We start from the raw sequence: 6,428 nt of genomic DNA on the forward strand, positions 1-6,428 counted from the left end.
AGTAAGGTTTTGTCTAGATTGCCCTTTTTTAGAAGAGTTTTGAACACGGCATTTTTTAGGGACTCTGGGAAAGTTCCTGAGAGCAGTGAGGCATTAACTATTTTCAGGAGATCTGCTTCCAAACAGTTAAACACTCTTTTGAAAAAGGATGTGGGAAGTGTGTCAAGGCTGCAAGTTGATGCCTTAAGATGCTGTACCGTTTCCTCCAAGGTTTTGAGATCAATTGTCTGAAATTCAGACAAAGTAACTAATTTCTGATGTACTGAAGTCACACTGACCTGACTGCCGCATGGAGCTTTGGCGATTTCCATTCTGATATTACTGATCGTTTGAAGGAAAAAAGTTGTTTATTTTGGAGTTTATAATGTTAGAGAAAAAAGTTTGTCTAGCTTTGCCTAAGTCAACATTGAATGCATGCAGACTGTCTTTATAGATGTTATAGCGAACTTCAAGTTTGGTTTTTCGCCACATACGCTCTGCTTTTCTGCATGTTCTTTTCATGCTTTGTACTTCTGGTGTGTTTCTCCAGGTTGCTTTACGCCTGCCAGTTATCGCCTTGACCTTTACTGGAGCAATGGCATCGATAGCATTTTTGACTTTTGCGTTAAAGCTATCGAGGAGAGCATCCATAGAGTCTGCAGATATACTTGGTGACAAAGACATAGCATTCATAAATAGCTCACTGGTGTTCTCATTTATGAATCTCTTTTTTATAGAGACGGGTCTATCTTCAGTGGCAGGACTGATTGATATATCAAAGAAAATACAGAAATGATCAGAAAGTGCCACATCTCTAATAATAGTGGATGAAATGTTTAGACCTTTCCTAATGAGCAGATCCAGAGTGTGTGCACGATTGTGTGTGGGATCGTGTACATGCTGGATCAGATCAAAAGTGTTTAAAACATTTAAAAGTTCATTTGCAGTGTTGTTTTCTGTCTTGTCTACATGAATATTAAAATCTCCAGCAATAACAAAGCAGTCAAATTCTGAGGAAATAGCTGATAGCAGTTCTGAAAAATCATCAACAAAGACTGGGGAGTATTTGGGAGGTCTGTAAATAATTGTAATCAGAATGCGTGGTGCACCTTTTAAAGCAATACTCAAGTATTCAAAGGACAGGTAGTCACCAAGTAAAACTTGCTTGCAGTCAAAGAGATCTTTAAATAGAGCAGCTATTCCTCCACCTCTCCTAACAGCTCTGCAAACATTTATAAAAGTAAAGTTTGGGGGGGCAGATTCATTGAGGATTGTAGCTCTACAACTATCATCTAACCAAGTTTCGTTTAGAAACATGAAGTCCAGTTTGTTACTGGTGATGAGGTCATTGACCAAAAAGGATTTGTTTTTTAGTGAACGGATGTTTAAAAGTGCTAATTGAATAGTAACTGTTTTAAGTTTTTACCCCTGTCATTCTCAGAATGACGTCTAAAAGGTATTAGATTAGATAGCTTTGCCATACGACTGGAAAGGGCCTTAGTTTTGCGTTCACTTATCAGGACAGATATAGGGAAAACTAAAGGAACACTGGGTTCCCACTTGTTCTGTAAATATTTGAGATTGTTGCTGTTATCATAGCAGGGACCCAATTCATATTAGTTACCAGTGCTCTTTGCAGTCTTGTTAAGTCCATCTCCAACAGATGGGGGTTTGTGTGATCCCTGTCGTTGTGGCAGAGGCCGGAGAGCTCTTTGAGGTTGACCCAGAGGCTTTGGTGGTTATGGGGCCCGTCGCTTTTTAGTTGAAACCTGTGGACTCGCGACAATAGAGTGGGAGAGTTTTGTTCCTGCAAATACTAGTTCCTCCATTTTCTCTGAGAAGCTCAAAAGAGATGATGTGGTAGAGAGGGAGAAAGTGTGTAGTGAGAGGGGCTGTGAGTCTGGTGTTTCTGAAGACTGAAGTATGTTGTTTTGGCTCTCCCGGTTGTTATCCACAGAAACGTCCTTGGGTGTCGAGTCCTCGTCATCATCCAACTGATGTGATGTCACTGGGCAGGGTACAGCCTGAGTAAAATCTCCAAATCTCCATCCAACTGCTGAGGTGGGTCACAATGGCCAGGTGTATTTGTGGCATTTAGGAGTGGAGTGGTCAGAATAGATTTAAGTTGTCAATGAAGTTCAGTCCTCTCATGGTGCAGGTTTTTTGCAGCCATATGTTCAGACTGAGTAGCCGAGAGAACATATTCGATCCCCGAGCTGGGAGAGGTCCACTGATGAATGACTGAACTTTTAGCTTTCCAAGCATTTCATAGAGGTCATTAAAATCCCTTTTTAGGAGCTCTGAATACTCTTTTCGAGTATCGTTTTTCCCCACATGTATGACAATCCGATTAACAGACTTATGTTGTTTCAGGATGTTTGACAGTTCCTTGCTTACATCAGCAATCATTGCTTGAGGGAAATAGTATGTACATATAGCCCTGCTACGAAGGTTTCTGATAATAGAGTCCCCCACTATCAGAGTATTTGGCTCGGCTTCTTTCTGAGCAGAGTGCCGTTGCCTGTTTGACACAGAGCGTCTGCCAACTGCAGTGTCCACTTTTGATTTTTGCCTGACCACATTTGGGTATTCTTCACCCATGTTCATCAGTGCCTCATATCTATTTTCAAGATGTACAGGGGGTGGCAGAGTACCAACATTGTCTAGTCGAGTCTTAGCCATATCTGGGGTAGATGAAGCTAATGCGGCAATTTGTGAAACTCTTGACAGTCTGATATTACGAGAATCTTTAGGTCTTGCGCCCTTTTTTTGCCAAGCCTTGTGTCCTCAGCTACCTTTCTTTGCATCTGTTCAGGTTTGTCTGAGCTAATTATAATCTGATGAGAAGTGCTGGGTTCATAGAACTCACCGGCTGTATGCTGAGGGGTCCACGGCGAGTATCAGCTGTGTGTTCTTGCAGGGACGGCAATATTGTGAGTAGCTTTGTTTCGAGTACTGCAATCTTTTGTAGAAGTTTGTGGCAGTGTGAGCAGCAGGTGGTTGTTGATCCAAAAGAAGGCATTTTCACACCAGTTTGAGAGTGGGCAGCGGAGTTATCCCAATGAGTTTCAATTGTCAGCAGTAAGCTGGTAAACTACCTTCCTAAAATAAATCCTGGTTGTTTGGCATTCGAAAGTTTTGAAGTATTTCCCAGTCTTTGGATTTAGTGCCTAATTGTTAAGTCTGAGCACTGTACTGAACTGCTGGTGTTTAAATAAGATAAAGCATAAAAGCAAAAGCGCAAAGCAGGGAGCGCTAGTAAATGCGTCCGATCAGTAGCAAAGCCGGAAGAAGAACCCCCATGCAAACGTCATAAATAGACCTCATATAATAGTATAGAACAATAAACAAGCACAGTTCATCAGGGGCCCGTTTCAGAAAGCAGGGTAAATGCAAACACCGAGTAAGTCAACCCCAGAAAACGGAATACTCAGGGTTTTTGGTTTCAGAACGTGGGGTATGTCAAACCCGCGACCGCGGGTCGAGTCAAGCCCATTTCAGAAATCGAGGTATCTTATACTCCGAGTGAGTAACCAGAGTAACATACTCCATGAACCTAACCTGGTCGGGGGCAGGTTTTATTACGCAAACCTAGGGTTTGTTCCAATCTCTACCCCTTTTCGAAGCGCGAGCGGTGTTGAAATGGCATACGCCATTTGATTATTGATTCGTGTTCCTAATCGCGATCAATTTAGTCACACAGACCTTAAAATGGTATGTCCATTTATTCAGGAACCCATAGATGATGAAGCTGCATTAATTCGTAGAGAGTTACATTTATGTCGGGAGAGAATGTTGAGGGCCCCGTTTGGAAGTTTTATCTTAAATTTTAAGGCCAGTTTAAGTAGTGCTGTCTTTTAACTTTCACTTGAGTAAAAGTACAAAAGTATTTGCCTTCAAATGTACTCAAGTATCCAAGTACTATTTTTCTTTATGGCTATAATGTCCTATTCTCTTTTTTGTCACAAGACTCTTGCTTAACTAAGTCTATGTGAAGACTCTAATGTCATTCTTGGCACACCAATCTATTAATAAAATTACATTCATTAGTCAGACAGACACTGATGTCTATTAAAATTACATAAACCCAAAACCTTGAAGCCAAACAATTTCCTTCAGAACAAAATTAAATAACAAGACTTGAGAGCAGGCAGTTTCAGATTAACATTTATTTGTAACAGTAATCCACGTTTATTTTTAAACTTAAACTTGCAATGGAACAAAAGAGAAACATTTTGTGGGTACTTGAATGTATAAGATGCTTTGGTGAGCATGCTAGCACGGTATGGCACTGATGATCTTAATTAACAATCTAACTAAAGTTGCAATATCTTTTATTCAGCTTGAGAAGGAGCTGATTCTCAAAGTTGTTTGAGTCCATTCTTGCCCTCCTGGGATGAAAATAAGCCCTGCTGTGCTTAAAAGACGTTCACAAGCTGCAGAGGCGGGTAAAGCAGTATTGAGCTTCTAAGACAACTTACAGATTGATGGGAAGGACTTGATAATTATTTTGTCATCAGCTTTGCAGGCAAGGTAGCCATCTAACTGCTTGATACCTTCCTGACCATGAGTAGGCTTCATGCTCGCAAAGAAGTCCTCTTCCTCAGAGCCACTGGAACCAACAACTGGCAGATGATTCAAAGTCTCTTCCTCCAGATGGTCCTTGATGTAGTCCAGGCCTGAAATGGACATTACCATGCTTAGAATCAAAACTTCACTGTAATCATACAGTTCTCCAGATTAAAATATCAAAAGAACAGTATTGCCCCATGTATTTCCGATGTGCATTTAAAACGAACCTAAACAAATTGAGAATGTCAAGATACAATTTTAGTTGGATATCTTTAAAAACGAAATAACATTTGGCTTAGTTTCTCTGAATCTTTAACTAATGACACTTTTCAAAAATAAAATAATCTTACCTAGTTTGACAATGTTTTCATCTGATGTCAAGGATGTTTTAAATTTCGGGACAAGGATTGCAGCCGCAATTAACTCTGGCTCCACCAGCATGTCTCCAAAGGGCTGCTGCAGGCCTTTTGGAGGGAATCAACCAGAGGTTTGCAGTACCTGGAGGTAATGCCAATTCGGTCAAGTTTCGAGATGAGGAGGGTCAGAGTAGGCAGAAGCCATATCATCTCAACATCAATTTCAGCCTGAAGAATGTTGAGGGCTTTGGCAACGGGGCTCATGGTTCTGGCATACTCCTCCACAAGGATAATTTAAACTGGACTCAACCTATCAGACATTGAAACGACAACAATGAATCATTTCATGTCATTATAATTTTACAAACAGTGGAATAACTAGGCCCTCAGGAGATAAATTCTTTTATTTCTCCCTGAACTGTATCTACTCCTATCCAATCCTTACTGAGCATGGAGTAGTCAAGCAACTATTCAAAGAAATGCATCAAAAAAAGCAGTTTTACAATTAACATTACTGGAACATGAATTTAAAGAAATTAAAAGAAAAAAAAACATCAACAGCACTTACATTGGCAACTTAAGTGAAGAGCAGACGGTTCTGATAGCCCCCTCTCCCTGATTTTTTATTATTCGAAGCATTCTCTCAATGGCGAGAAATAAGGAATTCCATCTTGTTGCGTTGGGACGGATCAGCTGAATTTTGCAAGCGTCTTCTATAATCTCTGTAGCAGCAGATCTGCCACACTTATTCCATAGTGCATGACACTTAGAGAATGCTGATCGGGACAGCTTCTTGTAAGCTTCATTTGAACAGGCTTTTGCTGCGTCCACCGTGGAAACCAAGTTTAATAAGTGGCAGGCACATCGATGATGTTTCGGAAGTTGGAATTGTAAGCCATCATCTTCATCTAAAACAGTTGTGAGCTCTACAAAGTCCACCTCAACACCATCCACATCCTCATTATCATCACATATCTCGTCATTGATCTCATCATCTTCAGCCTCACCTGAAGCAGAGATGTTGTTCTCATCTTGCTCTCCGTATATACGTAATGCCTTTAAAAAATTTGACCCATTGTCTGTAGTAGTTCGAACAAGCTTGTTCTGTATGCCGAATTCAGAATGTATGTAATTTAGTGTGCAAGCTAAAACATCAAAAGTGTGGACCTTTGAGCTGCCTGCATGCTAGTGCTACTGAGCACCTCTCCAGACTGTTGGGATCAACCCAGTGGCCAGTGACACTGATGAAACCTCATCTCCTTGAACTCCAACAATCTGTTGTCGTTGCTATGAAATCGATCTCCGACATTTTCATATTTTTCTTCATTTCAAGTGCTGCCACATCCATCTTACGTCGCAAAGTGGTCCTTGACATGAGAGAGGCGTCAGGCTGAAGTTCATGCAAGAAAGCTTGAAACGATGGCTGGTCCACCACACTAAAGGGTTGTAGACTCTGGGTCACAAAATTCAACAGTGCATGATCAACAATCTTCTGTGTGACTAGCTTGGTTTCTCTCAATT

General features: G+C 40.9%; 1 long non-coding RNA gene across 1 annotated transcript; it reads right to left on the bottom strand.

Annotated features, from left to right (window-relative positions):
* Positions 1–4,267: 4,267 nt before the first annotated feature.
* Positions 4,268–5,923, bottom strand: LOC130428317 (uncharacterized). The gene is made up of 3 exons (XR_008907439.1): positions 5,476–5,923; positions 4,902–5,217; positions 4,268–4,658 (listed from the first exon to the last, which is right to left on the bottom strand). It is a non-coding gene; the product is annotated as an uncharacterized LOC130428317 (long non-coding RNA).
* Between the last annotated feature and the right edge of the window lie 505 nt (positions 5,924–6,428).

Source organism: Triplophysa dalaica, chromosome 1 (assembly GCF_015846415.1).
Source record: "Triplophysa dalaica isolate WHDGS20190420 chromosome 1, ASM1584641v1, whole genome shotgun sequence".
NCBI lineage: Eukaryota > Metazoa > Chordata > Actinopteri > Cypriniformes > Nemacheilidae > Triplophysa > Triplophysa dalaica.